The sequence below is a fragment of the Rattus norvegicus genome, chromosome 3, assembly GCF_021556685.1.
Source record: "Rattus norvegicus strain SHRSP/BbbUtx chromosome 3, alternate assembly SHRSP_T2T, whole genome shotgun sequence".
In the NCBI taxonomy this organism is placed as follows: Eukaryota; Metazoa; Chordata; class Mammalia; order Rodentia; family Muridae; genus Rattus; species Rattus norvegicus.
In genome coordinates, this window is record NC_141536.1 from 3,215,128 (window position 1) to 3,238,931 (window position 23,804).

Consider the following 23,804-nt stretch of genomic DNA (forward strand, 5'->3'; position numbering starts at 1 on the left):
AATAATCTAGTCATGAGGGTATCTTTGCATGTAATTTCTGTTCAGAAATTACCTTTATAAATTTAACAGTGGTGTGTGTGTGTGTGTGTGTGTGTGTGTGTGTGTTCATCTTTGTGTATGGTGTTTAGGATAAAACTCACAACCTCACAATACTATACAGTAGTTCTATCATTGAGATAAACATAAATATCTATTGAATAATTGTCTATTTTTCTCAGGCTTATATTATTGTTCACTTCCCAGTATTGGGTTTAGTGCAGATCAAAAATTTAACTACTGTGTAACATGTAGAGCATTGAAGACATTTCCTACTGTAAAGCAGAATAGACTGTGACTCAGGGATCACCACCTCTCTGCCTTTCATAAATGCTAATGGGTACACCTAGAGTCAGTGTTCTAACATGTCACTGTGGACACTGCACTAGACTTACAAAGGGCACTATAATGAAGGTATTTTAGATCACCAAGCAATTTCTTACTCATACCAGGTCCATGTTACACAAAACAGTAACTAAAAATAGCATAAAATAGATTTTGAGTCAGTGACATAAATCAGGGAACACTCATTAGCTTGGCTGAACCATATGTGTCCTCAGGACAGAGAAGAGCAGAAGAGCAGAACGTCCCATAGGGAAATGTTCTCTTGCCTCTGCTGTTTGACTTTAGCTGTGGCAAATGCTCAGTGTTGTACACTTTTGTGACTTAGATCCATTTGCTTTAACATGAACATTTTTACTAATTCTCTCCCATGACTCTAGTGCTTTAATATTTTATCCTACCATAATTATTAAAAACCTTTTGTGTAGTTCAGAAGATTGGTAATAGATAATTATAACTTTTATTCATGTTATATGTTTATATCCTTTTTGTCTTTGAAGAGATATTATCAGATCATCAAAACATTCTTCTACCTTTCTTAGATATCTTCCCTTATTTTCTTTCTTCATATTCTCTAGTCAGTATTCAGAAATAATTCTTCATATATATTTTATAAATATATCAATTTTTAGGAGTTTTCATTGATTTTTTTGTTTATACTTTAGCCTTTTCTTTTATCGTTTGAAAATTCTTTGAATCATCAATGTATTTCATTACACTTAAGATAAACATGTAAAGTTTTTCTATGGATAAATTAGGAAAATGTTTTAATCCTATTTTTATATTAGGATTTTTCCGCCTAATTTTTGTTTTTTCTTTACTCTTAAGATTGAATGTAGATCTCTCAGACACTGCTTATATTTTAAAATAGATAGATGCAGATGATTTTAGAATTATCTTTATTCGATAATTTCATATAAGTATAGAAATGCCAAATCACCTGCACAATCACAAGGTATCCCCAAACCTTTCCCTATATTCATGTTCTTTCCTTTTCTTGACTTTACTAATTACCAATGTATAAAATATTGAGTTTTGGTCTTAGCATTGTGTAGAAAACAACTGCACTGTCCTCATGAGTCAATGCTTATGCCATTTCTGGGGGACAGCATTTTACTACATGCCTCCATGATTTTAGTAATCTGTTTTAAAATTCATACCTTGTTAGTGATAGTATCACCTCACTGTTGCACATTTAGTCTATTAATATGTAATTTCAACATTTACAGTTATTATTTCTATCTGAAGATATAGGCAAATATATTTACGTTAAACGTTTTTTTATTTGTCTTTGAAAAATTAAAACATTTTATTCCTCATAGAAGGAGCATGTGAACTATCCTAAGGTTGATCTTCTCTCTTAAGAATTGTTTACCTTTCTGTGGTTCATCATGAGTCAAGAAATATTTTAGCATATATAATAAAACTACCAGTTCTATTTTAGTTTTCATGCTTTCAAAATGTTATTTGTAGAAATATTTTATTTAAAAAGTCTCTTTGTCCTGAAATCTGATTTACAAACAAAATCACCATCAGAAAGAGATGTATACACCTTCGCAACCATTAATTAGACATTAATATGTTTCTAATGCTCTGAAAACAAAATGTTTACAATAATGTGAATTAAAGTCCCATGTGAATTATTACTTTATCTCATGTGCAGAATTCTTTATAATAAAACTTTGTTGTCTTAAAATTATATCAATGTTTTCAGACATTCATCAAAATATCAGAAGCTTTACTTTTCATTAAATGTTCTATGCTTACCGTGTGTGTGTGTCTGTCTGTGTGTGTGTGTGTGTGTGTGTGTGTGTGTGTGTATGTGTGTTCCTATGAGTATGTGGTTTATGAATATATGTACATATTTCAATGTGCCATATTGGTGTAAGAAGGAAACTTGCAGGTGATTATTTCCTTCTGGCATGTATGATTTCTGAGTCCTGATCTATATTTTCACCCATAGGTGATTAATTTTACATTCTGAACGAAACCTTAAATTTGTTCCTTTATTGTTACATTCCAACCACAAGATCAGAGCTGTTTTTTTTTCATATTCTAAGATGCTTTTGCATAATTGTTAGCCTCTGCATAAAAAGATACAAAGTCAGTTAGTGTAAGTTGTCCTTTTCATAAAATTCTACTAAGCTGACATGTAACATTGGGGTCTTGGATGAATCATCAGAAGCCCTCAAACATACACACAAACACACACACACGCACACATACACACACACAGGCACACACACATGCAAACATACCACAGACACAGACACAGACACACTCACTCATATTATTTTCAAAGTAATAGATTATGCATAGCAGTTGATTAATAAAAAGTAAAAATTAAAAAATAATGAATGAAACCTTTGTAAAAGAGATGGCTTGTGAAGTGGTTTTCTTAGGTTTGGGTTCATTGTTGTTATGGATAGGGAGAGAGCACATGTGCTGTGTTTCTCATTTAAGGGACTGTTTCGTAGATACTTACAATCCTCATCAAAGATGACTGATAATATAGATACTAACTTCATAAAAATATACTTATGTGCTCACTGTCTGGTTCTTTATTAGATTTCCAGTACATCAGTGGTTTCTTGTCCGATTACTATGCTTTGATTTCATGCTATATTCTTGCTGCTGTCTTCCTTGGTCTCTGGAGCAGATTCTACATGTGAGAGGCAGTAGAGAGCTAATAGTACAAGTACCTTGTTTTTTCCTGGGAGTGTTAAGAAGTGGGGTCTTGTTTCTAATATATTCATTTTGGATCCCTAGATCCATCACCATAAAAGAATTCAACACTCTATATCTGTATGCCATCTAAGTATTTATAAACCCTGATATGATAAGAGTGCTCACTAATTTTAATTTTTATAAAAATAATTGTGCTGCTTCCCAACCTCATTTTCCTAGAACTGTGCATATGAAGCACATGGAAGTAAGGCTGTAATGATGGAAGTCCAGTTGGAGAGGAAGCAAACGTCTCTGCTCTCTTTTTAAGTGTCCTCCCTGACTACGTTCTGCCATAATGAAAGAGAAATCAGGATGCTGAGCTCTAGCACCCATGGCTTCTCAGTCACCCTTTATCATACGCAACCTGTTACAGTTATGTTTGATTTTTCAGTACCCAAGAACTAAATTCTAATATAAATATGTTAGACTGAGTGTCTTCCAGACTTAGCCTATGGGAAGAAAATGAGTTCTACATTAGAGGAGTTGTTACAGATTATAAATTGTAAATAATGATTAGATCATATTAATTTTGTATTCATGAGCTTTCAGGTTATTTTATAGCATTTTTCTCTCTGTACATTCTATAGCCTCTGTATGTAACAGCAACAAACTTTGATATGGTGAATGACATAATCAGCAAGTTACTACCAATGATAAGAAAGCATGTAAGTTACTTTCAATCGATTTTGAGTTAAAACTGAATTTTGCTTTTGAGATTCACATATGTGGAAATGTGTAAATACAGATGAAATTTGATCACGATACATTTACAAATCATATTTTACAAATGGGTACTTTTTTATTTTATTTGTTAGGTATAAATTTCTTTCTTTTTTTTTATTAACTTGAGTATTTGTTATTTACATTTCGAGCGTTATTCCCTTTCCCGGTTTACGGGCCAACATCCCCCTAAACCCTCCACCTCCCCTTCTTTATGGGTGTTCCCCTCCCCATCCTTCCCCCATTGCCGCCCTCCCCCTAACAATCACATTCACTGGAGGTTCAGTCTTAGCAGGACCCAAAGCTTCCCCTTACACTGGTGATCTTACTAGGATATTGAATGCTACCTATGAGGTCAGAGTCCAGGGTCAGTCCATGTATAGTCTTCAGGTAGTGGCTTAGGCCCTGGAAGCTCTGGTTGCTTGGCATTGTTTTTCATAATGGGTCTCGAGCCCCTTCAAGCTCTTGCAGTTCTTTCTCTGATTCCTTCAACAGGGGTCCTGTTCTCAGTTCAGTGGTTTGCTGCTGGCATTCGCCTCTGTATTCGCTGTATTCTGGCTGTGTCTCTCAGGAGAGATCTACATCTGGCTCCTCTCTGCCTGCATTTCTTTGCTTCATCCATCTTGTCAAATTGAGTGGCTGTATATGTATGGGCCACATGTGGGGCAGGCTCTGAATGGTGTTTCTTCTGCCTCTATTCTAAACTTTGCTTCCCTATTCCCTCCCAAGGGTATTCTTGTTCCCCTTTTAAAGAAGTGAAGCATTCACATTTTGATCATCTGTCTTGAGTTTCATGTGTTCTAGGCATCTAGGGTAACTCAAGCATTTGGACTAATAGCCACTTATCAATGAGTGCATACCATGTGTGTTTTTCTGTGATTGGGTCACCTCACTCAGGATGATATTTTCCAGTTCCAACCATTTGCCTACGAATTTCATAAAGTCATTGTTTTTGATAGCTGAGTAATATTCTATTGTGTAGATGTACCACATTTTCTGTATCCATTCCTCTGTTGAAGGGCATCTGGGTCCTTTCCAGCTTCTGGCTATTATAAACAAGACTGCGATGAACATAGTGGAACACGTGTCTTTTTTATATGTTGGGGCATCTTTTGGGTATATGCCCAAGAGAGGTATAGCTGGATCCTCAGGCAGTTCAATGTCCAATTTTCTGAGGAACCTCCAGAATGATTTCCAGAATGGTTGTACCAGTCTGCAATCCCACCAACAATGGAGGAGTGTTCCTCGTTCTCCACATCCTCGCCAGCATTTGCTGTCACCTGAGTTTTTTTATCTTATCCATTCTCACTGGTGTGAGGTGAAATCTCAGGGTTGTTTTGATTTCCCTTATGACTAAAGATGTTGAACATTTCTTTGGGTGTTTCTCAGCCATTTCGGCATTCCTCAGCTGTGAATTCTTTGTTTAGCTCTCAACCCCATTTTTTAATAGGGTTATTTGTCTCCCTGTGGTCTAACTTCTTCAGTTCTTTGTATATTTTGGGTATAAGGCCTCTATCTGTTGTAGGATTGGTAAAGATCTTTTCCCAATCTGTTGGTTGCCATTTTGTCCTAACCACAGTGTCCTTTGCCTTACAGAAGCTTTGCAGTTTTATGAGATCCCATTTGTCGATTCTTGATCTTAGAGCATAAGCCATTGGTGTTTTGTTCAGGAAATTTTTTCCAGCGCCCATGTGTTCGAGATACTGCCCTAGTTTTTCTTCTATTAGTTTGAGTGTATCTGGTTTGATTTGGAGGTCCTTGATCCACTTGGACTTAAGCTTTGTACAGGGTGATAAGCATGGATCGATCTGCATTCTTCTACATATTGACCTCCAGTTGAACCAGCACCATTTGCTGAAAATGCTATCTTTTTTCCATTGGATGGTTTTGGTCCTTTGTCAAAAATCAAGTGCCAATAGGTGTGTGGGTTCATTTCTGGGTCTTCAATTCTGTTCCATTGGTCTATCTGTACCAATACCATGCAGTTTTTATCACTATTGCTCTGTAATACTGCTTGAGTTCAGGGATAGTGATTCCCCCTGAAGTCCTTTTATTATTGAGGATAGTTTTAGCTATCCTGGGTTTTTGTTATTCCAGATGAATTTGCAAATTGTTCTGTCTAACTCTTTGAAGAAATGGATTGGTATTTTGATGGGGATTGCATTGAATCTGTAGATCGCTTTTGGTAAAATGGCCATTTTTACTATATTAATCCTGCCGATTCATGAGCATGGGAGATCTTTCCATCTTCTGAGGTCTTCTTCAGTTTCTTTCTTCAGAGTCTTGAAGTTCTTATTGTACAGATCTTTTACTTGCTTGGTTAAAGTCACACCGAGGTACTTTATATTATTTGGGTCTATTATGAAGGGTGTCGTTTCCGTAATTTCTTTCTCGGCTTGTTTCTCTTTTGTGTAGAGGAAAGCTACTGATTCATTTGAGTTAATTTTATACCCGGCCACTTTGCTGAAGTTGTTTATCAGCTTTTGTAGTTCTCTGGTGGAACTTTGGGATCACTTAAATATACTATCATATCATCTGCAAATAGTGATATTTTGAATTCTTCTTTTCCGATCTGTATTCCCTTGACCTCCTTTTGTTTTCTGATTGCTCTGGCTAGAACTTCAAGAACTATATTGAATAAGTAGGGAGAGAGTGTACAGCCTTGTCTAGTCCCTGATTTTAGTGGGATTGCTTCAAGTTTCTCTCCATTTAGTTTAATGTTAGCAACTGGTTTGTTGTATATGGCTTTTACTGTGTTTAGGAATGGACCCTGAATTCCTATTCTTTCCAGGACTTTTATCATGAAGGGGTGTTGAATTTCGTCAAATGCTTTCTCAACATCTAATGAAATGATCATGTGGTTTTGTTCTTTAAGTTTGTTTCTATAATGGATCATATTGATGGGTTTCCATATATTAAAACCATCCCTGCATGCCTGGGATGAAGCCTACTTGATCATGGTGGATGATTGTTTTGATGTGCTCTTGGATTCGGTTTGCCAGAATTTTATTGAGTATTTTTGCGTCGATATTCATAAGGGAAATTGGTCTGAAGTTTTCTTTCTTTGTTGGGTCTTTGTGTGGTTTAGGTATAAGAGTAATTGTGGCTTCATAGAAGGAATTCGGTAGTGCTCCATCTGTTTCAGTTTTGTGGAATAGTTTGGATAGTATTGGTATGAGGTCTTCTATGTAAGTCTGATAGAATTCTACACTAAACCCATCTGGACCTTGGCTCTTGTTGGTTGGGAGACCTTTAATGACTGCTTCTATTTCCTTAGGAGCTTTGGGGTTCTTTAACTGGTTTATCTATTCCTGATTTAACTTTGGTACCTGGTATCTGTCTAGGAAATTGTCCATTTCCTGAAGATTTTCAAGTTTTGTTTAATATAGGCTTTTATAGCAAGATCTGATGATTTTTTGAATTTCCACTGAATCTGTAGTTATGTCTCCCTTTTCATTCCTAATTTTGTTAATTTGGACACACTCTCTGTGTCCACTCGTTAGTCTGGCTAAGGGTTTATGTATCTTGTTGATTTTCTCAAAGAACCATCTTTTCATTCTGTTGATTCTTTCTATGGTTCTTTTTGTTTCTAATTGGTTGATTTCAGCTCTGAGTTTCATTATTTCCTGCCTTCTACTCCTCCTGGGTGTATTTGCTTCTTTTTGTTCTAGAGCTTTTAGGTGTGCTGTCAAGCTGCTGACATATGATCTTTCCTGTTTCTTTCTACAGGTACTCAGAGCTATGAGTTTTCCTCTTAGCACAGCTTTCATTGTGTCCCATAAGTTTGGGTATGTTGTACCTTCATTTTCATTAAATTCTAAATAGTCTTTAATTTCTGTCTTTATTTCTTCCTTGACCAGGTTATCGTTGAGTAGAGTATTGTTCAGCTTCCACATATATGTGGGCGTTCTTCCCTTATTGTTATTGAAGACCAGCTTTAGGCCGTGGTGGTCTGATAGCACGCATGGGATTATTTCTATCTTTCTGTACCTGTTGAGGCCCGTTTTTTGACCAATTTTATGGTCAATTTTGGAGAAAGTTCCATGACGAGCTGAGAAGAAGGTATATCCTTTTGCTTTAGGATAGAATGTTCTCTAAATATCTGTTAAGTCCATTTGGTTCATGAATTCTCTTAGTCTGTCTATGTCTCTTTTTAATTACTGTTTCCATGATCTGTCCATTGATGAGAGTGGGGTTTTGAAATCTCCTACTATTATTGTGTGAGGTGCAATGTGTGTTTTGAGCTTTAGTAAGGTTTCTTTTACGTATGTAGGCGCCCTTGTTTTGGGGGGCATAAATATTTAGGATTGGGAGTTCATCTTGGTGGATTTTTCCTTTGATGAATATGAAGTGTCCTTCCTTATCTTTTTTGATGACTTTTAGTTGAAAATTGATTTTATTTGATATTAGAATGGCTACTCCAGCTTGCTTCTTCTGACCATTTGCTTGGAAAGTTGTTTTCCAGCCTTTCACTCTGAGGTAGTGTCTGTCTTTGTCTCTGAGGTGTGTTTCCTGAAGGCAGCAGAATGCAGGGCCCTCGTTGCATATCCAGTTTTTTAATCTATGTCTTTTTATTGGGGAGTTTAGGCCATTGATGTTGAGAGATATTAAGGAATCATGATTATTGCTTCCTGTTATATTCATATTTGGATATGAGGTTATTTTTGTGTGCTTTTCTTCTCTTTGTTTTGTTGCCAAGATGATTAGTTTCTTGCTTCTTCTTGGGTATAACTTGCCTCCTTATGTTGGGCTTTACCGTTTATTATCCTTTGTAGTGCTGGATTTGTAGAAAGATATTGTGTAAATTTGGTTTTGTCATGGAATATCTTGGTTTCTCCATCTATGTTAATTGAGAGTTTTGCGGGATACAGTAACCTGGGCTGGCTTTTGTGTTCTCTTAGGGTCTGTATGACATCTGTCCAGGATCTTCTGGCTTTCATAGTCTCTGGCGAAAAGTCTGGTATGATTCTGATAGGTCTGCTTTTATATGTTACTTGACCTTTTTCCCTTACTGCTTTTAATATTCTTTCTTTATTTTGTGCATTTGGTGTTTTGTCTATTATGTGACAGGAGGAGTTTCTTTTCTGGTCCAATCTATTTGGAGTTCTGTAGGCTTCTTGTATGCTTATGCGTATCTCTTTCTTTAGGTTAGGGAAGTTTTCTTTTATGATTTTGTTGAAGATATTTACTGGTCCTTTGAGCTGGGAGTCTTCACTCTCTTCTATACCTATTATCCTTAGGTTTGATCTTCTTATTGAGTCCTGGATTTCCTGTATGTTTTGGACCCGTAGCTTTTTCCTCTTTACATTATCTTTGACAGTTGAGTCGATGATTTCTATGGAATCTTCTGCTCTTGAGATTCTCTCTTCTATCTCTTGCATTCTGTTGGTGAAGCTTGTATCTAAGGCTCCTTGTCTCTTCTTTTGGTTTTCTATATCCAGGGTTGTTTCCATTGTTCTTTCTTGATTGCTTCTATTTGCATTTTTAATTCCTTCAACTGTTTGATTGTGTTTTTCTGGAATTCTTTCAGGGATTTTTGTGATTCCTCTCTGTAGGCTTCTACTTGTTTATTTTTATTTTCCTGTCTTTCTCTAAGGGAGTTCTTCACATCTTTCTTGAAGTCCTCCAGCACCATGATCAAATATATTTCTGAAACTAGATCTTGCTTTTCTTGTGTGTTTGGATATTCCTTGTTTGCTTTGGTGGGAGAATTGGGCTCCGATGGTGCCATGTAGTCTTAGTTTCTGTTGCTTGGATTCCTGCGTTTGCCTCTCGCCATCAGATTATCTCTAGTGTTACTTTGTTCTTCTATTTCTGACAGTGGCTAGACTGTCCTATAAGCCTGTGTGTCAGGGGTGCTGTAGACCTGTTTTCCTGTTTTCTTTCAGCCAGTTATGGGAACATAGCTTTCTGCTTTCGGGCGTGAAGTTTTTCCTATCTGCAGGTCTTCAGCTGTTCCTGTGGTCCTGTGTCCTGAGTTCACTAATCAGGTCGCTTGGAGTAGGAGGGCTTGTCTTACCGGTGGTCCCGAGGCTCAAGTTTGCTCGTGGGGTGTTGCTTATGAGCTCTCCGTGGGGGTAGCAACCAGGAAGGTCAGTGCACCAGGGTTCCAGATGGTGTTTGGTGTTTTCCTCTGGAATCAGTAATGTGGGCAGAATGTAGTCTCTTCTGGTTTCCCAGGCTTGTCTGCCTCTCTGAAGGTTTAGCTCTCCCTCCCACGGGATTTGGGTGCAGAGAACTGTTTATCTGGTTGGTCCCTTCAAGTTCTGGCGGTGTCTCAGACGCGGGGGACCTGCTGCTGCTGTGCCCTTATCCAAGGGAACCCAGAGGCCATATACAGTTTCCTCTTGGGCCAGGGATGTGGGCAGGTATGAGCAGTGTTGGTGGTCTCTTCAGCTCTCTAGTCTCAGGAGTGCCCACCTGTCCAGGTGCTGAGATCTCTCTTCCATGGGGTTTGGGAGCAGCGAGCTGCTGCAGGCAGGGATCCGTGGGTTTGGGAATCCCGCTAAAACCAAATGGCTCCTTTTTGATCAGAAGTTATTGAAGACATAATAATAGTCCTTTGAGTGACAGTTTTTCTTGAATTCTTGTCTAGTTTTATGTGAAATGAAAATCATAGCCCAATGGTTTGAGCTGTATGTGTGGTTTCACTAGATAATACATATCCACTGTAATAAATTGTGATTAATTTGTCATTTGCTCACACCTAATTTAAAGGATGCCAATGTTAGAGGGAATATTTTTCTTTCTTTCTTTTTTTTTTTAATTAGACTATACTGCCTATTTGGTATGTAATTCTGTAGTCTTTCCCATTCTTGTTTTTATTTCTCTTGTGTGGATGTGTAAGTGTACATGTTCTAGTGTATTTATTTTTAACTTTTAATAAATCTTTAATGAATGAGTCTACATTTCTATGTCTTTTCTGCATACATATCTGTGTATATATTGTCTTTCTATTTTTAAATTGCATGTGTATCTCTTTGTAACTGTGTGTGTGTGTGTTTCTCTGTGTGTATGCATCCCTGTCTATCACTTTCTGTGAGTTTGTACAATGAGAATCCACAAGTCAGTCTGCCTCTCTAACTTTATGCCCCTCTACCTCTGTCTGCCTCTCTCTCTCACTCTCTTTCTCTTTCTGTTTCATTATCACCTCTACATGTATGTTTGTGTGTAAATGGGTATTTGGTGGTGTGTCTGCTTGAGTGCTTTTTGTCTGCTAGTTTAACACTGAAAAACTCTGTGGGACAATGACATTGGTTTTAAGTAGGAGTCTACAAGAAAATAAAATTAATAATAATTCTAGTTAGAGCCACTCCTGGAGGGTGCTCAATATTTCAACAGAATGTTCTATTTAGATGATCATTTCAGATGGATCCATAACACTGTGTGCAGTAATTATGTTCTAGAACTTCTTTTCAGCATCAGGCCTATCTTCCAAGATAGACACACGTCCTTCATCTCCACAGACTGGACATCTCTGAATGAAAGCCAAAGGCTGTTTTCACTTCTAGGCACCCTCAAAGACTCTCTGGTTTTGACTCTTGTGTTCACTGTTGTCGAAGTTATCATATCTTTTGAATGTTAACTTTGTTAAACTCATTATAGCCACCATGAGTATATGCCTCTGTGGACACTAGGTTCTGTGCTCATGTTAAGTCGAAATTCAATATACCAAACACAGTCTGCACAGATGTAAGAAATTTCATAATACTATTTGTCGTGGTTAGTGGTAATGGCTGAATGCAACTTCTTATTTTATTGTGGATCAGTATATCAAGGTTCCCTCCAAGAGGAAAGGCAAGTACCCATAGATTTTCTCCTGAAATCAGTCCTGTTTACTCAAACTTGTGGTCAGAAGAAATATCATTAATACTGGTTTAAATAATTTCCCTGCTAAAGAGCTAGAAATGGTAAGTAAAGGAAATTGCTAGACTCTTCAAGACTCTGATGTCAGTTTATTTGTGATGGTTGGTTCTTTTTGCCTCCCAGAACATTGAAGATTACCAACTGTGGTTCTGTACTGGTCCTGGGAAAGCTCCAAGAGTACTCCAAGGTAATAACAGGGAAATCTAAGGAGGGACGAGCTGAGTTTGGTGAATCCTCACTATTTTCATTATTTAGTCTTAAACTTGAATAAACAGTAAAGCAAAATGACTTAAGTATAATTTCATTCATTTAAATCATAATTAATTACTAATATAACATTCAGAAACAATTTATTACCTCATAAGCAACAGCCTTAGAATGACAGGAATTTTTCTGTGCTTTCTGTTTCAGAAACAGAATTTTCCTGATAAGGCAAACAAAACAAAACTCTAGACATATTGTTTCTGGAGAAAACAATTTAAAAAAGTCATTTGGTGATCATTACAGAAACTCTTCCTAGCTATATATCTCAAGGGATTCCATTACTAACATGGTAGCTCACAACCATCTATAACTCCAGTTTCAGGGGATCTAATTCCCACATCTGACCTGCACAGACACCAAGTCTAACATGGTGATCGGGTATATATGTGAGTGAATGAGTTACACAGAGAAACAAGTTTAAATCTAAAATGTAAAATCTTCAGTTTTTTATTTATTCCAAATTATGTAGATTGTTTTGTAATGAATATTAGAAATATAGCCCTTTCTCCGGATCCATGTAAAATATTCAGTTCACATCTCCTATGACCAATAATTCTGCAACTGAATATGAAATCATATTCTGATTTCTGGAGACAATCTGACTTAATTACAGCTATACTGTTTGTTGCCTTCTTTTATTTCTCACCGGATTATTACCAAATAAATAATAGTAATAAAATTATCAGAAAAGTTTGAATAAGAAATAAAATTTGAGATCACCAAGTATTCTTGCAAAGCTGATCTTCTAAAAGCTACAGAAAATTTGAAGCTCTAACCCATAAAGTTGACCTTCATACCAGTGACATAAGCCTCTGCAGATTTAAGGGCACGCTCTCCCACTAATGCCACATAAGAAAACATTCTCGTACATAGGTGCCTGTGGCCTCTGAACAGCCCATGTATGCTCTTTAGTTGGTGACTCAGTCTCTGATAGCTCCCAGGGGTCCAGGTTGATATTACTGGTCTTTCTATGATGTTTCCAATCCTTCCAGTTCTTTCAATTCTCCCAACTTTTCCATAAGGCTTTTTGACCTCAGTCCAATGGTTAGAGGTACTATCTATATCTGTTTTAGTCAGCTGCTTGCAGGGCCTCTCAGAGGACAGCCATGCTAGGCTACTGGCTGCAAGTACAACATTGCATCAGTAATAATATTTTGGATTGGTACCTAATAATGGGATGGATCCCAAGTTGAGCCTGTCACTGACTGGTCACTGATTCAGACTCTATTCCATTTTTGTCCTGCATTTCTTTTAGACAGGAGCAATTTGAGGTTGAAAGTTTTGTAGGTGTGTTAGTGTCCCTATCCATCTACAGGTGTCCTGTCTGATTTAAAAATTTGGTCTCTTCAAATTTTACATCTGTGTGATTTTGTGTTTGGGCAAGATTTCCTACCTTGACTCTGTTTTTTTTTTTGGTGTTTTTTTTTTTAATTTTTTTATTAACTTGAGTATTTCTTATTTACATTTCGAATGTTATTCCCTTTCCCGGTTTCCGGGCAAACATCCCCCTAATCCCTCCCCCTCCCCTTCTTTATGGGTGTTCCCCTCCCCACCCTTCCCCCATTGCCGCCCTCCCCCCAACAATCATGTTCACTCCTACCTTGACTCTTGGGAGCACCCCTATCCCATGACTCTGGGATATTCTAGAGGGTCCCACCAACCCCGAGAGCTGTATATTTCCATTTATTCTCTTGGGTCCCTTGTCCTCTCTCATGTCTCTCCCATAATACCTGATCCTGACCTGTTCTCTTCCCATTCCAATCTCACACATATCTCTCCTTCCCTCTGCCTCCCATGTTTATTTACTTCCATTTGCTAAGTGGGATTGAAGCATCCTTATTTAGGCTTTCCTTATGGTTTAACTTTTAGTGTCATGGATATTCTGTATATTTTGTGTAGTGTCACTGATTAATGAATATATACTATTCATGTCCTTTGGAGTCTGGGTTAGCTCACTCAGAATATTTTCTAGATCCACGCAATTGCCTGCAAATTTCACGATGTCCTTTGTTTTTAGTAGCTGAATAGTATTCCGTTGTGTAAATAAACCATATTTTCTGTATCCATTCTTCGGTTGAAGAACATCAGGGTTGCTTATTACAAATAAGGCTGCTATTAACATAGTGGAGCTTGCGTCTTTGTGGTACTGTGGAGCATCTTTTGGCTATATGCCCAGGACCAGTATATCAGCGTCTTCAGGTACAACTATTTCCTGTTTGCTGAGGAACAGCCAGATTGATTTCCAGAGTGGTTGTAGTTTGCCATCCCACCAGCAATGGAGGAGCATTCCCGTTTCTCTACAATCTCACCAGCAAGTTCTGTAGTTCTGTTTCTCTTTTGAGAATAGTTTAAGGAGTTTTGGTATTAGCTCTTATTTGAAAGTCTGGTAGAATTATGCACTGAATTATGCATCGTGCCCTAGTCTTTTTGTTACTGTTATTGTTGCTGGTTGTTTGTAATGCATTCTTCTAGTGCCTTAGGGGTTATGGGACTGATTAGTTTATCTGATCTTGATTTAACTTTGGTATGTGGTATCTGTCTTGAAAATCATTCATTTCATATAGATTTTCAAGCTTTGTCAAGTTAGTCTTTTGTAATAAAACCTGATGATTTTTTTTAATTTCTTCAATTTCCATTATGTCTCTCTTTTCATTTCTGATTTTGTTAATTTGCATACTATTTCTGAGACTTTTAGTTAGTTTAGGTTTATGTGTCTTGTTGATTTTCCAAAAGAACAGGATCTTGGTTTTATGAATTCTGTTTCTAATTGATTTCAGACTTAATATTATTTCCTGTTGTCTGCTTCTCTTTAGTGTATTTTCTTATTTTTGATCTGGATTTTTCATTGTGCTTTTAAGTTGCTAGTATAGGATATCACAATTATCTTTGTGAAGACAATTAGTGCTCATATTTTATTTTATGTATACAGTGTGAAATATTTAAATTGCTTAATATGAAGCTAGAGGAGTGAAGTAGGATTCTTTTTTTTCTTTTCTTTTCTTTTTTTTTTTTTTTTGGAGCTGGGGACCGAACCCCAGGCAAGCACTCTACCACTGAGCTAAATCCCCAACCCCGGTGAAGTAGGATTCTTATGATGTAAAAATATTATTGGTATTAATACTCCAACAGGCCTGTCTTAAAAGGGTTAGAGAAGAATACAGCAAAAGTCCCCCTACACAGTGCATTCTTAGGTCTATATTCTCTAAACAAAGTGATACACTGAAAATTTTCTCCTCATTATTTTTATAGTTCTCAGCTTAATTTATTATAGTATCCCTGTAAGGGTTCTTATGTACTAGTATGTACAGTCTACATTATCCTGAAAAAGGAGAAGGAGGAGGAGGAGGAGGGGATGCGGAAGGGGAGGGAAGGGGAAGGGGAAGGAGGAGAAAGAGGTGGAGTGGGAGGAGGAGGACAAGGAGAAGAAATGCAGCAAAGCATTCTAAATTGTATCAGAAGGGTTGCCTATATTCAGTTACAGTAGTTACAATTCATGTTTTTTTTTTCTCATAAGGCATGAGTATCCGCATGACTTTAGAATGATAAATATTCAAAAGAACTTCAGTTCCCGGGACTTAAGAAATTTTACAGCTTTTCCTTCCCTACCTGGGGTAATCATGAAATGCCTAAATGCTGATGTACATGGGAAATTCATCTTGAAGCCCAGAAACTCAGCAAGAAGCCAGCAGCAAAAGAGTGAGTCTGCCATCTTCCTTCAGGTGGCTTTTCTTAGTTCCCATTTTAATTTGTCATAAAATATCGTAGCATACTATCATTTTCTTGCTTAGGAAAGGGGCACTGTAAAAACAAACAAACAAACAAACAAACAAACAAACAAAACAAACCACACTAAAGCAGTATGTTTCAGGTCCATATTAAGAGAACTCTAAGTTCCGATGTAAAGACTAATCTTGGTTATACGGAGAACATTTCATTTTTCCCAGGCAGATATTTGCCATAAACTGGTATGTCAAAACACTGTGTACACACATTTTTGTCCCATTAGAATAAGCAGATCTAAGACATGGATCACGATATGTTCCCATTAAGTGGTTTCGTGATTAGAGCACAAAATTACTCATGAACTATATTTTGACAATCTATTGCAATGAAATGTACATAGAAAAACAAGATTTATGGTATTGCAAATAATCTGTTGCAGGCTTGACTAGAAATCACCTTAGGCTTGTAGCCGAGTCTCTAATGTCATTTCAAATCATACAAGAAATATCTTTTAGACCTATATCTAGATTCAAAATGGCCCTAACAGTGATAGACTGGGGCTTTTTAATTATTTTTTCAAATGATAGAATACTATTATTATTTCTCCTTATTCTCCTTTCTTGAAAACCTCCCACTTATACACCTGATTTCTTTTAAACTTTGCTTTTTTATTTTTATTACTTTTTTTTTACATTTGAAATGTCCCATTCCTGGTTCCCCTACCAAGAATACCCCACCACATTCCTCTTCCCCTTTGCCTGTAAGAGGGTGCTCCCCCACCAACCTACCTACTCCCACCTTACCCCTCTAGCATCCCACTTCTTTGGGGCATCAAGCCTCCACAGGAACAAGAACATCCGCTCCCACTGAGGCTAGACAAGACAGCCATCTCTTTACATATGTAGCAGGGACTGCAGACTGGCAATGTATGCTCTTGGGTTGTTGGCTAAGACCCTGGGAGCTCTGAGGGGTCAAGTTAATTAATATTATTGTTCTTCCTATGGGGTTGCTATCCCTCTCTCCTCCTTCATTTCTTCCCCTAACTTTTTCATTCTGGTCCCAGGACTCAGTCATGTGGTTGGCTGAGAGAATCTGCATCTGTCTCAGTCAGAAGCTGGTAGACCCTCTCAGAGGACAACCCTGTCAGGTTTCTGTCTGCAAGCATCATCAACACTGTCATGGTTTGGTGTCTATGGATGGGATAAATCAGATGTTGAGGTAATCTCTGGATGGCCTTTCCTTCAGTCTCTTCTCCAGTTTTTGTCCCTGCATTTTCTTTAGACAGAAACAATTCCAAATCAAAAATTTTGATAGGTGTTTTGGTATACATATATATAAACACACACACACACACACACACACACACACACACACATGCACACACATGCGTGCCCGCACACACGCACACACACATACACTCTCAAACATATTTGTCCATCTATCTAATATTACTTGTGATTTCAGCCCTCATAATTTTGCATTAGATAGCCAGGCAGACAATATGTTTTTCAGTGAAGAAGACTATTTTATATTGTGTTATATGACTCATTTGTTTACTTTTAATTTATTTGTTTTAAGTAACATGTTTAAAATTGTATTATAGTCCAATATTCTAAAAGAAAACTCAGAAGCAAAAAAGAAACTTAATTTCAGCTCTGAACTGACACTATAGTGTATAGTCATGTATATTTTCTCATGAGGGGGACATGCTGCTGCTGAAATAAACTTAACAATGGTTCTTCAAAATGCTGAACAAGAAAAGTAAGGATGAAAAGAGCTTCACTATGACATTTGAAAAAATAGAAAAATTTTATATGAGAATAAAAGTAAGGGTGGCTATGAAAATGGATGTAATTATTGAAGCAACAGCCTATACATAGTTCAGGGAGCTCGTTCAACCAATGTATCTATTATTTCATGATACAGTATGGAGTGAGACATCATCATGTTGTGAGAATTCCCACTACAGAACACAAGACCATGTCTTAGAGACATCACTAACAATAATAACAGTGTAAGGCATATGAGAAGAAGGTTACATAAGCACAACAGGATGTTTAACCCATTATAATAGGGACATTTTACAATTTAAATTTGGTTTTGTAAAAGATCTTTATAAATTATACTATCCCATGTAATGATCTCAACTCCTGCTCAGATATGAAGGAAAAAACTTTTAAGAAACAAAGAACTTCTATAACATCGCAGTTGGACAGGGGCTCTGTGCCCCACCAGGACCAAGTATGCACCACCCCACCATTTAAAAAGGGAAGAAAACTGTTTGGAAGAGAACTCAGTTCCATTTGTGAGGATGGCATCCTGCCTGCAGCAATTCTGGTATGTCTCATATGGTGTTTCTCTGGCTATCCTAAGACAAAATCCTGCTTCTTAAATACCTGACCTCTTCACTTCTATCACCATGTGGAGCAAGAATTGTTTCTCAAATCATTGGCTTTCCAGTAGGAAGATGAGAGAGGGCTATTCAGAAACCATCTATTGGAAAAGGTTGATTTAATCCCTTAACTATTTTGGAAAATCTGATATAAAATAATGCTGCCTGATCCTTAATGGATAATATTAGGGTGGGAAGTGTACAACAAAAGATTGAGGCACAAAACCAGCATGAGGTTATCTGTGTCCATGCCAGCACGTGGACTGCACCTGTGCACACCATTGGTCTGGTTCTTAAGGAACAAATAGTAGTCTGTGGTGTGTGAAGCCTGACAGGTATTTCTCTATCTTCTTCTCAGGACTTGCTGTACCTACTAAAAAAGAAAGGGCTCACAACCACAGGTGTCTTTTTAGAACCTCCGAGTATAACTTTGTGCCAAACGGTAAAGGACAAATTGGATTCAGAAGAGGAGGTGGATATAAACAAGCAATCAGTTAATGTAATGGCGTGGATATTTAAGGTAGGGAATGTCCTTCCATCATCCACCTCAGGATTCCTCTGAGTCTATGAGAGTAGTTGTCTTCTTTTTCCATTCCCCTGAGTGACAGTAGATATGTATGAGAGAAGTCCTATATGCTCAAAGTCTCCTCTGTTAGTGTTAATAACATGGATGATGTTTTGTTCAGAAATTGTTTAAGCAATGTGATTGTTGAACTATCAAAAGTGAACCCTTCCCTCACTTCTAGGAGACCAAATGTCCCTATCCTCTAGTGTACAATTTTTCTGACTGTCTCAACCTATGCTCAGAGCCAACAGTTCAGGAGTTATTATGTATATATATAAACTGGCACTCAGAGTCACAGGATAGTTTGTTCTTTGTACCTTGACTAGCTGTGGTTTTCAGTAATAGTCTACATCCCTTTCAAAAAGAACCTTTTTGATGGGTAAGGGTATATTATCTGTGAACATTAAGTTAAATATTTATAATAGAGTTCGGAGTTACACTTGTGTAGTGAAATAGGGGCAGGGCATTCTCTAAGAACTATGACCACATGTGCCTCCATGCTTCCAGTACCAGACGTGGCTTTCTGCTCCTGAGAAATCTGACAATAACTTCCTATGGTTGTCTTTATTGTGGGTATCATAATTGTATGTTTCTATCATTTAAAAATAGTATTCGAACTGTAGTATTAATCGCTTATATGTGCTAGTTTGCTCAGCTGTCCACTAGAGGCATGCTGAGCTAAGGAAAGATTTTTATATAGTCCAAAAAATCTGAAAATTTACTCTTTGGTCTCTAGCTTAAATAGATAAAACTTACTGGGCCCACATATCATGGAACGTTCTAACTAGGGGAAATTTGGGGAACTGTGAAGAAAGTTGGAACTAAACTGAAATTTACAGGTGAATGTACTTTGAATAATTTCCATGTTTAATTTTTTCCACAAAAATATTTTTCCTCTCTTTATAAGGACTTCCTCCAAAACCTCAAGGGAAGTCTAATGACTTCAAAACTATATGATGAGTGGATTGCTGTACCCGAAAAGGTCAATGATGAAGAGAAATTAGCTGCAGTGCAGAGGTAATCATTGGAAACTGTGAACAACCTCAACAAAATAGAAGTAACATTTGCTTACACACATTAGAAATTATATATCACAGAAACATTTACTAAGAACACTGACAGCAAAAGCTTTCAATTGTTCACAAACATGGAGGACACTTTCAAAAGAGTATTAGTTACAGTGGGAATTACAGTAGCCCAGGCTTATAATCTTACTTTAATATTCCAATTAGACTTGTCTTTTTTCTGAATTGGGTAAATATTTCAAGCAATAATTTGAGTACAAACTCTTTCATTTTATTTACAGTGCATCCTGCATACGATATGATTACTCCGTTCCCTTCCTTCATATTTACAAATTGAGTATACTTGTTTTAAAATAACTGTCTCTGTGCTCAGTCTTTTAGATAAAATGCCACCTGAAAATGCAGCTCTTCTGAGGCAAGTTTTTTGTACATTATATGAAATTAAAAGTAACTGTTCTGTTAATGAAATGTCGTCTTACCACCTATCTGTTGGGTTAGCCCCATGTCTCTTATTTGTGCCCAGCTCCTGCAATAATGGAGTGACAAATGATATTGGCAAAAGCGTAATTGGATAAGAACTTTATGCCTAGCATTGATAAGCCTTTACAATGAGACAGGAAAACAGGATTACCCTGAGAATCTTGGTTATTTTGTTGTTGTTGATGATGATTGTTTTGTTTTTTGTTTTGTTTCATTTTGTAAAGTAAGTACAGCTTTGAAAGGTGTTCTTCTGGAGGGAAGGAATCATTGGTGCATTTTAAGTAAAATATAAATGGGTATTTGAGCTCAGTGACTCAGTCTTTTGTCTTTGTCATTTAGAATATCCTTACACTAACCTATAGAGAACAAATGCTGTGAAATGATACAGAAAAAAAAATCCTAGGTACTGGGTTCAGCAATCAAGACTTAATTCTGACATATTCAGTGTAGAATGTGTGAAATTCTACTTGTTTTCAAGGTGGTTTCCCCAACAAAAAATGGCAATGCAACTTGGATTTTTTTTTATCAGATATGATCCTTAAGAATTCCTGATTAGGGGGTTGGCGATTTAGCAAGCGCAAGGCCCTGGGTTCAGACCCCAGCTCCGAAAAAAAAAAAAAAGAAAAAAAGAAAAAAGAAAAAAAAAGAATTCCTGATTAATGTGAGTAAAATACCATTGGCCTCAGGATGCTGGTTATGATTGGTTTAGAGAAATTATTGTGTATACTTTTCTATGTTAGCCATCTTTCAAGTACTATAATAAACTAACAAACCTTATGCAGTACAGTGATCAAATGGTTATTTTGACTCTAAGTATTTGAGTTTCTGATCCATTATTAATTGACCTATTGTCCTTGGACCTGTAAGGAACATACTGTAAAAGAACTCAACTGAGAAACAATAATATTCCTCATATTGTGTAGAAGAATCAAAGATCAGGAGAAGACAGCATTCCAAAGTACCGGCCATTGAAGATACATAATTATCCCATTTCCACCCAGTAGATCTTATTTCAAATACCTCCCAATATAATGAATCATAAAATCAAGATGTTACCATTGCATCTGCACTGAGTCATCACTGTATTAAGATTAAGTAATTAACTAAATATGTGAAGAAATGGCACCTACAGCTGTTACCATTGCACTGAACTGAGACACATGAATTACACTGCTCAGATGGGTTTGCCTGTCTCTTACTTTTTAGACAGCCCATGTGAATTTTCAATAAGATGATACCCACATTCAGAGGCCATCTTCCCTCCTTAGCTCTGCCTTTCTATAAGCATCTTTAAAATCATGCTCACACATATATTATAAAATGTAACCAAAGCTATTTCAGTGTACAGTATGTATCACATACTGGCCATCACAATGTAAAAACTGGAAATCATTCTCTTATGTAACAGTGCACTGTGATGATCACACTTGAACATCTGATCTCACAATCTTTTAAATTTCTGACAAAACCCTGCCCCTATTTCTAACAGCTAAATTTTTCTCAGAATTTTGAACGGCATATTTTTAGCCTCCAAGACTAAAAGGAAAATGTGATTTTGCAACCATGCAAAATGACAGAGACCCTCTGTGTTTGCCCTGTTTTTTCATAGATTTCTCTAGCAGAATTTATGATTGAAAATTCTCCAAAAGTTTTTGAGAGGCCTTGGCTGCAGTGCGGCATGGAACATCACTATGCCATCCTCCTGGAGGAAAGTCCTCATGTTCCCAGAATAATGCAACAAATATTGGAAACATTAAGGAAACCGAACATGGACTCAGCAGCTGCCCCATTGGGAGGACATGCACTCCTGGTTATAATACACTGCCGATCAGTCCAGCTGCTCCTCTTCCCTATGAGGGCCTTCTAGGTTGTTCTACTCCCAGAACTTAAAGTTAAATCATTGAGCACTGAAAATATGATTTATAACAAACAGTAATGAAGGATTTACCATGTGAGGGAAAATTTCACCTGTGCATTATAGATATTATCCTATTGTTAGAATTTGCTTCCAAATTTTAGTACCTCTTTCCACTGGTCCTGAGCTTATGCTAGAGGTTAAACACAGAAATGAGATTAAGAAATTAAGAATATGTAAAGAAATGATACTTAAATGATATATTGATTCTTAACATTTTGTCCATCTTTATTAACTTGAGTATTTCTTATTTACATTTCTTTTTTATTTTATTAACTTGAGTGTTTCTTATTTACATTTCGGATGTTATTCCCTTTCCCGGTTTCCGGGCAAACATCCCCCTAACCCCTCCCACTCCCGTTCTATATGGGTGTTCCCCTCCCCATCCTCACCCCATTGCCGACCTCCCCCCAACAATCATGTTCACTGGGGGTTCAGTCTTAGCAGGAACAAGGGCTTCCCCTTCCACTGGTGATCTTACTAGGATACTCATTGCTACCTATGAGGTCAGAGTCCAGGGTCAGTCCATGTATAGTCTTTACGTAGTGGCTTAGGCCCTGGAAGCTCTGTTTGCTTGGCATTGTTGTTCATAACGGGTCTCGAGCCCCTTCAAACTCTTCCAGTTCTTTCTCTGATTCCTTCAACGGGGGTCCTATTCTCAGTTCAGTTGTTTGCTGCTGGCATTCGCCTCTGTATTTGCTGTATTCAGGCAGTGTCTCTCAGGAGAGATCTACATCCGGCTCCTGTCGGCCTGTACTTCTTTGCTTCATCCATCTTGTCTAATTGGGTGGCTGTATATGTATGGGCCACATGTGGGGCAGGCTCTGAATGGGTGTTCCTTCTGTCTCTGTTTTAATCTTTGCCTCTCTATTCCCTGCCAAGCATATTCTTGTTCCCCTTTTAAAGAAGGAGTGAAGCATTCGCATTTTGGTCATCCATCTTCAGTTTCATGTGTTCTGTTTATCTAGGATAATTCAAGCATTTGGGCTAATAGCCACGTATCAATGAGTTCATACCATGTGTGTTTTTCTGTGATTGGGTTACCTCACTCAGGATGATATTTCCCAGTTCCCTCCATTTGCCTATGAATTTCATAAAGTCATTGTTTTTGATAGCTGAGTAATATTCCATTGTGTAGATGTACCACATTTTCTGTATCCATTCCTCTGTTGAAGGGCGTATGGGTTCTTTCCAGCTTCTGGCTATTATAAATAAGGCTGCTATGAACATAGTGGAGCACGTGTCTTTGTTGTATGTTGGAGCATCTTTTTGATATATGCCTAAGAGAGGTATAGCTGGGTCCTTAGGTAGTTCAATGTCCAATTTTCTGAGGAACCTCCAGACTGATTTCCAGAATAGTTGTACCAGTCTGCAATCCCACCAACAATGGAGGAGTGTTCCTCTTTCTCCACATCCTTGCCAGCATTTGCTGTCACCTGAGTTTTTGTTCTTAGTCATTCTTACTATTGTGAGGTGGAATCTCATAGATTTATATAAGAAAGAAAGTAGCAACTCAATAGTAAATTGGGTCCTCTCTATGTAACAGCTCTGGCTGTCATGATCAGTGAACCAAACTGAAATCAAATTTACAGAGATCCTCTTGGCTCTCCTTCTTGAGATCTAGAAATAAAGGCATGTGCCGCCATCCTAGTCTCTTAAGAAAATCTATAAATATAGCATAATAAATCCATATGGTTGACATAGACACTACGATCTCAGATTTGAGCTCACAGATCAGTGGAGAAAGCC

At 37.4% G+C, this 23,804-nt stretch overlaps 2 pseudogenes across 1 annotated transcript in view; both read left to right on the forward strand.

Moving 5' to 3' along the window:
* Nid2-ps16 (nidogen 2, pseudogene 15) overlaps positions 1-23,804 on the forward strand; it is a 1,080,338-nt pseudogene that overhangs the window by 549,147 nt on the left and 507,387 nt on the right.
* The window catches only part of LOC134478861 (ralA-binding protein 1-like), a 31,169-nt pseudogene that overhangs the window by 2,614 nt on the left and 4,751 nt on the right, over positions 1-23,804 (forward strand).